This window comes from Pinus tabuliformis, chromosome 3_1, assembly GCF_031772625.1.
Source record: "Pinus tabuliformis cultivar Carrire ecotype Pingquan chromosome 3_1, CPIR1, whole genome shotgun sequence".
Classification (NCBI taxonomy): domain Eukaryota; kingdom Viridiplantae; phylum Streptophyta; class Pinopsida; order Pinales; family Pinaceae; genus Pinus; species Pinus tabuliformis.
Window position 1 is genome coordinate 403661957 of NC_142301.1, and position 12128 is coordinate 403674084.

A 12128-nucleotide genomic window follows, 5' to 3' on the forward strand; every position below is an offset into this window, starting at 1 on the left:
TTATATGATTCTAGGTATAAAGACTTCAAGGGCAAGCTAAGGACAAGATGGCGCGAATCTTATGTGGTGGAAAGATGCCATGATAATGGTTCAGTGCAAATAAGAACTATAGATGAAGAAGCCCTTCCATTGCTTGTTAATGGACACTAGTTGAAAATATACAAGAGGCCTTTATCAAAACAAGATTTCATTGACAATATCAATAAGACAGTGATGATGGTGGAGCAAGTTCCAGCTCCTCCCTCATTAGGGCATTGAAAAAGAGAAAAAAGAATAAGGATTCAGGTGAAAACCTCCATGATGCACCTAAGTCCCATCTTTGGGTTGAAAACCTCTTGAGGAAGCCCAATGATGAGAAAAAATGAAAAAGAGTACGAACACCCCTGGGTGAAAACCTTCCTTGAGGCGCCAAGGGTAGATATCTAGGGTGAAAACCTCTTTGAGGCAGCCTAGGTGTTTAAAAAAAAACAAATATAATAATAAAAGAAAAAAGAAAAAAGACATAATTGTTATTTGCAGGTGGGTGAGAAAGACAATAAAGGAGCAAAGAGAAGATCCAAAGGGAACCCTACCTCACATATATTCATCTCCTCCACTCCTTACCATGCATCCCTCCATCAATTCCATTGTTTTTCACTTCATTGCTTCAATTCAGGTAAATATTGTGATTTCTATAGGATCCCCTGAATGGTAGATTGGTTTGGTCCCCAAAATTCATACTAGACATGATCTAACCGATCACCTCAACCATTACCATCACCCTATCCCATAGAATATCAATCATCAGCTACTAATTCTTCACTATGATGATCCAGGATCTCCAAAAAAACAACATCAAATCTTCAGCCACAGACGTCTGCAAAAGCCAATAAACCATCAACAGACAATAGAGGAAGAAGAAGAATGACCGTGCAACAAATTAACAATGCAACACCTATGATCCTCAACAAATTGCAGCATGGAATCAAGACCACAAGTAAGTATCCCACTCACTCACTCATATGCATCATTTGATAAAAAGTTGTAAAGGTTATGAGGTAGTTGGTTTGTAAGTGAAAAGGTGGCCAATTAACTTGACCACCTTCGTTCAGTCATCACATACAAAGTAGGGTGTCCTCTCACACATGGCTATAGTCAACTCAAAGAACAGAGGAGGAGTAGGACAAGAAGTGTTTAACTATGGATTTAATAACTTTGGGAGCTGATTACAAGGAGTGGGAATGATGAGTTGGTATAAAGGGAAACAAAACATCGTTTGCATGAATTCATGCATTCCACCTCCTTGAAACTCCCTCACTCAAGTAGCTCTCATAACTCTGGCCACCCACTAGAAGCAAGGATCCATCGTTTTGCAAGATAATTCCTATAAGAACAGTCTATAGGAGCAGTCTACAGGACACGCAGAGGCAGTCTACAGGATAGGCAGAGAGGGGTTCAAGAGGGAATATCAAGAGAATTGTCCACTGCCACCATTCTAAAGAGGTAGGATCTAAAAATCCATCCCCATTTACAGGAAAATGAACTAGAAGTCCTCTAAAATGCTAGTGGATTACATACACAGGAAACTCTATTTTCTCAAGAATTTTCTCATTCCCTCACTCCACACAGCACAATCCATGCCACTATTATAGTTAGAGGGCTCACTATAGATCTCACCCTAGAGTTCATCAGTAGGGTCACCACACTTCCCCTAGGAATTGCATGGAGAAAAGAAGACAAAGCAGACAGTGGTGGAAAAAAGGAAATTATTTTTAGAAGGTGAAGAACCCACATAGTATAAAAATGGAGTAAGGAAGGACAACTTGCCATACCCATGGAGTGAGGTAGGCTACCAACTCATCAAATATATCACATATGAGGGTAGATACAGTGTTGTTTATGGATACCATTTTAGGATGCTTGAAGAACTAAGATTTGGGGTAGAAACACCAGTTCACCAAAGACTCAGCATACCCTATTTCTTGATGCAATCACTCATAGACTCGGGCAAAAAAGTAAAGGAAGGGAATTCCCAACAGTTGGCTCACCATGGTTTGATCAGAATTCGCATTGAGGATGCCCTCCAAAACCTCAAGATCCCTATAAAATGGTCAGTCTTCAGAGACTTACCAGCAGAGGATGACATCAAAAACCTCATCTATGATGTTAGTCCTTTTGTCAGAGAGGAAGAAGGAATTGAAACAAAAGGGGAAGAACACAAGGAGGAGTCACCTAGGGTGTCTCCAGAGGCCCCTGAGAGGACAGCTACAGGAAAAGGAAAACCCAATAGCATGTATGGCCAACCTCTCCTTGGAGGCCATCCAATGTAGGATGCTAGCTAAATCGTATGCTCTTTACCTCAGAGAACAATGGCTGCAATTTTAGATTAAAAAACTAGCACAAAGGGGCACCATGCAATTTTAGGACTGTAGGCATTTTTTTGATCTTTTTTATCAAAGTGCACTAGAGGATAGGGCCAAAATGGTTGAGTTTTACTTGCACAACATGGCCCTAATAGACATGAATATTTGGGATCCTAATGCAGAGCTAGGAGATCTACAATTAATGTCTTTGGTATCATCGATGAACCATGAGAAGTCAAGGGCTGCAGAGATGAAAAAAATATTGGCCAAAGATAAAAATGAACCTCTTTTCATCAGAGTTGAACAATCAAATCCCATGGCCCTAATCAGCACCCATAATCTAATTGCAAATGATCCTCAGCTGGCACCTAGATATCTTGTTGCCCAAGAGCAAGCAATTTCACATTTTGAGGATATGTTTAGGCTGCTAAGAGATGATAATATACATGCCTGCTAAAGGAGATGGAAAACACTGCCACACAGCTTGAAGATCAAAGAATATCACTCCCCTCAAAGGTTGAGAGAGGCACTCAACAAGACACCTATGTATAAGCAATCAATGCAAAGGTTGAAGGTCAATTGGATAGGCCTAAAACTCAGTCCACCACTACTCCTAGGGATGCTAGAAGGGAGAAAAGAAGAAGAGGAAAAGAGGTAGTGGGAAGAAGTAGAAAGGAAAGAAGGCTTCTATAAACAAGAAGTGTTGGCATTTTGAGACAAGTGTTGTCCTTGATGGCAACTCACACAGATGGTAGATCATAGTGCAGCAGATCAGTAGCAAAGATTTGATGATCAGACTACAAATAATGAAGAAAGAAGAGTATATACGGAGGTTCACTATATACCAAGTAGGGTATACACACAGGTATACGCAGGTTCACTATATACCAAGTCGCATATACGCAGTTTCGCTATATACCAAGTAGGGTATACATGCACTTTCATGCAAGGAAAAGCGCGTATATGGTGGAGAACTTACTTTTGGTCCGTGGTAGTTAGTCCTAGGTATTTGAACCTATGGTTTGGACCATAGTATCTCATCAGACGTGTTGATCCCAAGTATTGGGTCCTTGGTATTGTCTAGTATGGTTTTGGACCGTGGTATTGTGAAAGGACTAAGACTATAAAAGGAGAAGAAGATCATTAGGCAAAAGCATCCGAAAAGTCTTGAATATCTGAGGAAGTATGAGATCCAGTATGCAGGTTATGGGTTGATGATGCATTGCTTGATCTGAGCTAAGGAGGGATCTCACCGGTGGATGGAGAACAAGATCTAAGGATAGATCAGGATCAAATGGTTTGAAATGAACCATCTCTATATGATTGATTATGTTTATTCTAGATCTGTATACTGACGCATGTAATGATCTGAACTGGGTATAACTTAAGTTTGAAATCGCTACAAGTCATGATTGAATATTTATAGATCTGTACGCGGGTTGGCTTTGGTGTAAGCGCGTATATACGCAAGTTGAGTTCATTGTAGTAGCGTATACCTTTTGAGCTATGATATTTGAAGTTACAGGTGGTTCTGGTTCTTGAAGGGTTCTGATGACAGTTTAAAGGTGTCAGTATTCTGCATATCTTGTTTAGCTGATTGTGTTTAGCTTCAGTATTGATGGATGAGAACTAATATTGGATCAGGATCATAATGACTCATATTTATGAGATCTAATGGACTAGATCTGGGTGCTAACACATATATTATCCTTGTATATGTCATGATCTGGTTATGTTTGAAGTCAGGAAGTGCAGCAAAGTTATGAATAAGTGATTAATGACATATACGCTGGTTCATCTTGATGAAGTTGCGTATACACGCAGGTTCAGCACTTCCAAGTAGCGTATGCACTCTGATGCATGATTTTGATGGTACAGTTGGTTCTGATTGTTATTGCAGAGTTCTGCTCTGTGTTCTGGTGACTGTGTTGTTGACAGGGTTTCAGTGTTTCAGTGATTCAGAGATTGATGATGCTAGTATTGATTTTTTTGTGCTTCAATGATATTTATGGGTCCAGTATGAAAATTTGATGAAACGTGGCCTTTCAGATTATGTGTTGTGCTTGAGGAGTATCCAGTCTGAAAATGTATGAAATGTGGTACGCGGAGGAGAGAAGATTGTAGGCCGGCGCCTACGTACTAGTATCTTAGCTAGTACAAGAGCAAAGGGGGTTGGAGTTCCCTTCCAGGAGAGTCTGGAGAACGAGAGAAGGTTGTAGCCTTCTGCGGGTTGTAGCTTGCGTGCTGGTAAAGGACTGCACCAGTACGTTGTAAAAGAGGTTTCTTAATAAAGGAAGATAGAAACGAATTGCAGCAGGTGGTTTTCACCCACATTGGGTTTCCACCTTATATCATGGTGTTCATGTGTGTTGCTTATGTGTGTTGATATATCTGTTTTACTGCTACTGTTGACTGTTAATATGGCTAATAATGTTCTGATCCATTCATTGAAGATCACATAACTGAATCATGAGTTTAATGGTTATACGCTAGTTTCAATAGACACAGTCGCGTATATACGCGGGTATACTTAACTGAAGTAGCGTATATAAATCTGAGTATGAAAATGAAAAAGTTTTATTGATTAGATAATACTGATTCACCCCCCCTCTCAGTATTATTTCCAACAATTGGTATCAGAGTAGGTCCTTTGGTAGAAGCTTGATCGCTTGAAGGAGATTCGTGGAACAATGGGAAAGAAGCTTAAGAAGAAAGCACATAAGCAAAAGAAGACATCTCAGAAGAAATATGACAGTGGGAGAATCGATTGGGGATTAGGTATAAGAAGCTCTTCAGATTCAGAATCATTTCAGAATGAAGATGAACCATCAGGTATCAATTTGATATCCTCTGATGTTCCAGCTATCTATCCATTTGGAAAAGATGAAAGTGATAGCGAAACAACTGAATTTGCTCTTATGGGTGAACAAGAAAGATATCAAATAGAGGCAGAATTTAAAAGGCTTTCAGACAAAATCAAAGATCAACAAGATCTATTGAACAAAAGGGAATGTGACTTCAAAGAAGAAGCTACCAAACTAAAAGCCCAACTAGAGGAAGGAAGCAAGGTAAGGAAGTTATTCAAGGACAAATATCAAAAGTTGCAGGATGAAGTAACATCTCTAAGAAATGAAGTCATTGAAAAGAACACAACAATCAAGGAGCTCAGAGATCGATCCAGTTATTATGAAAGTCTTGACGCTACGACCCTCTCGCTAAAGGAAGAACTTGAAGAAACAAAGAAGTAGAATAAAGATCTACTCCAAGCTATTGAAAAACAGGAAAACGAAGTTATCAGCTTAAAATCTCAGCTGGAATGTGCCTTCAGAATTCGTCAAATGCAGCAGGATGTGAATGAAGAACAAGAAAAGGAGATTCTAAAACTAAGGCAACAAATGGAAGAGGAAAGAAATGCTGAAGAAAACGTGAAGAAACAATGTCTGGAAAAGGAAGAACAACTTCAGATTGAGGTAAATATCTTGAAAGGTAAATTAGAAGAAAAGGATAAACTGTTGCGATTTCAAGATAGTACTAAAGCCTTAGATGATATTCTTAGTAGTCAAAGGTATCCTGCTATCAAGACTGGTCTTGGTTTTCATGAATCTGTTGAAGGTGAATCTAGTTCACAAGGTGAGGCAAGGAACTCTAAAGAGAAGTCTAAAATGATCAACAAGGAAATGAGAGGTCAACCCCATCAACATTCAAGGAAAGAGATTCTTCAAAGAAAATCTTTTGCTCCTAACTATGGAAGTAATAGCCGGTCATTTACTCAGATTGAATGTTATGAATGTCATAATCTTGGACATGTTGCAGCTAGATGTAGAAGAGGAATGGTTCAAGATCATCACACAGAAAGATCATCACATTTCAGGTACTTTAATGGATATTGTTTTTCTTGCAATATGTTTGGTCACAAAGCTGCTGATTGCTACAGGAGGAATATGAAAGATGTAAGATGTTATGCATGTAACAAGCTTGGACATATAGCAAAATAATGCAGGAACAAAGGACAGACATCACACCAAAAGGAGAAAACATCATCACACTTGAAGATATGGAAGAAGAAGGAAGTACAGTCAGAAAGATGTGGCACAGTACAATGTACTGAGGCACAACACAACACAGACATAATAGACTCAGGGGGAGCTGAAAGTGTAAAACTTCAGTGTCCTGAATCTCATACGCAAGTTTCTTAAAGGGAAGTCGCGTATATACGCGAGTTATACACTGCAAAGTCGCGTATATGCCAGTCTGAAGAAAAGCAGTGGGGATTGGCTCAGAAAAAGGATCTGATATGATTTAGTCCATTAATTGCTCTATTGGTTAATAATTACAGTCTGCTGAGGATGTTTTGAAATGTTTTGATACTTGTAAGATATTTAGAAGTGTTTTGATCCTAACTTGATGATGATGATGTCTTGATGCTTATTGCTGATATATGCATGATCAGATCTGACAGATGGAACAGGTTGAGGGGGAGCATATGCCTTTAATAATGCATTGTTGTCATTATGGTTAATAGTCCTTGGTGATGATTCTTATATGGCTAAATGATATATCTTGCTATTATGTGGTTGTGAGTTGTCTATGGTAAAATCTCATATGATTCTTGGGGTTACATAGTAGATGCTCAGATCAGATTTATGGTTGATTCTTTGATGATGCATATATGGTGCTTACATGGTGATCTTCATAAGGATAAGGAGAAGTACAAAGATTGAATACACATCTTCCTCACCTGATTATGAGTCACTCATATGCTGCTGTCGTCATATGCATAAAGATCATACAGTTATGATGCAGGCACTCATGTGGATAAGGATTGTTGCTGTTGATGATATCAAGAAGTTTTGTCAAATGAGCTTGAGCTCAAGATACATAGTGCTGATATATGGATGACTACTCAAAGTCGCTTTTTTGGAGACATGATGATGAGTTCTTATCTATATGATGATAGGTTGATACTTACATATGTTGATTGATGCAGATGTTCCCAGGTAATGATACTTGGATCATGTAGAGCTTGATGTTGATGAAATGGCTATGGTGGTTTCACATATGATATAATGTGAATGATTTCATGATGATGTTTTAAAAGGATGAGTTGACATCTATGTTCAGACATACCTTGTTACAGGACATTTACAGGTTGCTGATATGGAAAAGGTTGTATGCGAGTTTCATAAGGACTATCCGTGTATATACGCTTGTTTATGTGGATACAGTCGTGTATATGCTAATTTGAAGGAAATCAGTGGGTCAAACTCAGAATGAGAAGATTCTGATATGGGTCTGACAGAGACCATCTGACACAGGGTCAGGGGGAGCAGATAAACTTCCAATGATGCATTGTTGGCATTTGGTTCTAGTTCATAGTTGTTGTTGGTTTCAGGTGGAACAAAGACAGAGGGAGAACAGAAGAATCTCTTGGTTGCTGATTTGAATGGTGATTGATAGATGTTGCCAATATCAGTTATTGGTGACTTTCTTAAGTCTCTATATCTCTTTTGTGGTATCTCTTTCATGGTGTCAAGGTCATGTTGTACGGGATGAATCTTCAGAAGAGATATCAGATGTGACTGATGGAGGACATCTCCAAGGAATCAGATTATAGTTCTAAGTGTGACAAATTAGCTTTGCCATCAAGTCAAAAGGGGGAGATTGTTGGCATTATGAGACAAGTGTTGTCCTTGATGGAAACTCACACAGATGGTAGATCATAGTGCAACAAATCAGTAGCAAAGATTTGATGATCAGACTACAAAGAATAAAGAAAGAAGAGTATATATGCAGGTTCACTATATACCAAGTAGGGTATACACATAGGTATATGCAGGTTCACTATATACCAAGTAGCATATACGCAGGTTCGCTATATACCAAGTAGGGTATACACGCACTTTCATGCAAGGAAAAGCACGTATATGGTGGAGAACTTACTTTTGGTCCGTGGTAGTTAGTCCTCAGTATTTGAACCTATGGTTTGGACCATAGTACCTCGTCAGAAGTGTTGATCCCAAGTATTGGGTCCTTGGTATTGTTTAGTATGGTTTTGGACCGTGGTATTGTGCAAGGACTAAGACTATAAAAGGAGAAGAAGATCATTAGGCAAAAGCATCCGAAAAGTCTTGAATATCTGAGGAAGTATGAGATCCAGTATGCAGGTTATGGGTTGATGATGCATTGCTTGATCTAAGCTAAGGAGGGATCTCACCGGTGGATGGAGAACAATATCTAAGGATAGATCGGGATCAAATGGTTTTAAATGAACTATTTCTATATGATTGATTATGTTTATTCTAGATCTGTATACTGACGCATGTAATGATCTGAACTGGGTATAACTTAAGTTTGAAATCGCTGCAAGTCATGATTGAATATTTATAGATCTGTACGTAGGTTGGCTTTGGTGTAAGCGCGTATGTATGTAGTTTGAGTTCATTGTAGTGGCGTATACCTTTTGAACTATGATATTTGAAGTTACAGGTGGTTCTGGTTGTTGAAGGGTTCTGATGATAGTTTAAAGGTGTCAGTATTCTGCATATCTTGTTTGGCTGATTGTGTTTAGCTTCAGTATTGATGGATGAGAACTAATATTGGATCAGGATCATAATGACTCATATTTATGAGATTTGATGGACTAGATTTGGGTGCTAACACATATATTATCCTTGTATATGTCATGATCTGGTTATGTCTGAAGTCAGGAAGTGCAGCAAAGTTATGAATAAGTGATTAATGACATATACGCTGGTTCATCTTGATGAAGTTGCGTATACGTGCAGGTTCGACACTTCCAAGTAGCGTATGCACTCTGATGCATGATTTTGATGGTACAGTTGGTTCTGATTGTTATTGCAGAGTTCTGCTTTGTGTTCTGGTGATTGTGTTGTTGACAGGGTTTCAGTGTTTCAGTGATTCAGAGATTGATAATGCTAGTATTGATTGTTTTGTGCTTCAATGATATTTATGGGTCTAGTATGAAAATTTGATGAAACGTGGCCTTTCAGATTATGTGTTGTGCTTGAGGAGTATCCAGTCTGAAAATGTATGAAACGTGGTACCCGGAGGAGAGAAGATTGTAGGCCGGCGCCTACGTACTAGTATCTTAGCTAGTGCAAGAGCAAAGGGGGTTGGAGCTCCCTTCCAGGAGAGTCTGGAGAATGAGAGAAGGTTGTAGCCTTCTGCAGGTTGTAGCCTGCATGATGGTAAAGGACTGCACCAGTACATTATAAAAGAAGTTTCTTAATAAAGGAAGATATAAACGAATTGCAGCAGGTGGTTTTCACCCACATTGGGTTTCCACCTTATATCATGGTGTTCATGTGTGTTGCTTATGTGTGTTGATCTATCTATTTTACTGCTACTGTTGACTGTTAATATGGCTAATAATGTTCTGATGCATTCATTGAAGATCACATAACTGAATCATGAGTTTAATGGTTATACGCTAGTTGCAATAGACACAGTCGCGTATATACGCGGGTATACTTAACTGAAGTAGCGTATATAAATTTGAGTATGAAAATGAAAAAGTTTTATTGATTAGATAATACTGATTCACCCCCCCTCTCAGTATTATTTCCAACAAGAAGAAGAGACCACAGCAGAAGCATGGGATGTCAGAGAGGCTACCAGAGCCATGAAGGACATGGACATTGACTGAGTTTCCTAGAGGATGAGAAACACTTTCAGTAGGGGGGTGATGATGAGCCTCATCATTAGGTAATTATATGGGCCTTAATTGGCCTTAATTCACCTCCTAGCTTAGTCAAACCAACTATTCTCACAACTTATTGCATACTTTTGATTATATTTTATTTATGAGATGCGTTCGAGTTGGATATTTTTCTGTGTGGTGTAATGTGCATGTAATGAAAGAATAAAGGATAAAATTAAGGAAAAATGCAGGAATAAAAGATAAAAGTAAGGAAAAATGCAGGAATAAAGGATAAAATCACGGCACTGTGGAAAAGACCCTGGGTAAAAACTTGAATGGGAAGAGGGAGAGGAATTATAGGAGGTAAATCCTCCTCATTTACTACCCCTCCATTCAAATATTCCTCCATCAACTTGGAGTGAAAACAACCAAATCATGAGGACTAGAAGGCAGCCGAGCAAGTGAAAGTGACAGAAACCAGTTTATCTTGAGTTGGGAGTTGAGCCTCCCTAATGGGAAGGAAGTCGTTGGAGACTTCAAATGTATAAGTAGAGAGGCTTAGGGCCTCAGTAGGATTGGGATTTTTATTGTAAAACTCTACTTTATTTCTGAGCTGCAAGAATTGTGACAGTTTTTTATGTAATCCATGGTTTTTATAATAAAGATGAGTTTTGTTTTGAGCCAGCACTGAGTTAACTCAGAGGGCTGAAGCTCTTGGGTTAGGGCCCAACTTGAGCAGCCAAAGTTCCTCCTTATTGTACATGTATGCTAGCATAGATTTCTGGTTCTGTTCATTTTTTTAAGTAGATACATTCCCATTACAGTAGTGTAGAGTAGAGCAGTTGTGCTTTAGTTTACTTCCGCTTGTGTTTTTTTCAATTAGCAAGTTAGCTAGGAGTAAAAGATCACCATAAGGTTGTCTACAGGCATCTTGGCCTCACCTCCTCCGTCTGTGACCATGATTTGAGGAAGAGACCCTTCAGTAAACCCAAAAACACAGGTTTCTAGTTCTCGCATGAGCTTTGGAGTTTGTTGTTTGATTACTTGTTTCATTTCATTATCATCGTTCTCCCTCACTCTCGATCCACCCTCACCCTCACTTGTTTTTCTGTCGTTTCATTTGAAACCTCCTTCAGCATGTTCTTCATGCATCATTTCCTCACCATCTGATCCACAACAAACCTTACCAATCACTGTCTGATTCATTAGTTTACTCCACAGCCATCACACGGGAATTCGTCCACCCACTTTATGTGCTCAAATATCTACCGTCAATCTATCTCTTGATCCAACAACTATCATTTCACCTCAATATTTTATGCCCCCCAATCTCCATTATCGATCTGTCTAGCCTGATCCGACGACTATTGCATCACCCGCTCGCTAACTAGCTTGGCCAATCTCCACCGTCAATTTGTTTAGCCTGATTCGACAGCTATCGCACAATATTGCATGGATTCTCGCACGACCGTTATTCACCCGAGAGCATGCAAGAAAAGTCATTTTCCCGTGCTACATGTATCCTAGTTAGGCTAATCGTGTGGAATTTGAAAATATAGCTTACATCTTTGAGGGCGCGCAAGAAACTGCTTACTGCCTCCGAAAACCCGCTCCATCATTTCTGCATGTTTCTTTCGCAAAAAGATCTTCGTCGTTCATTTCCCAATTAATTTTGTTCGTCCATCCATTCACTTAATTCCTCGCGATAAGATCTATGTCGTTCATCTGCTTCGTTACCCTGTTTGTCCATCCATTCACTTAATTCCTCACGATAAGACCTCTGTCGTTCATCTGATTCGTTACCCTGTTCTTCCATCAATTCACTTAATTCCTCGTGATAATACCTCCACCGTTCATCTGCTTCGTTACTGTGTTTGTTCACCTGTTCAATAAATCAACCGCGATAAGATCTTCATTGTTCATCTTGTTCGTTAACCTTGTTCATCCATCTATTCACTTGATCCCCCGCGATAGGATCTTCGCTGTCCATCTTCTGTTCGTTGATCAATCCGATGGTCCCTATGCACTACTATGTCCCTACGTCCTCCTTTCACCAATTTCAATCTCTGACTGCTCTTTCGCTTGAAAACAGATTTAGTTTAGTTCCTTTGCTAACACCTTAGTAT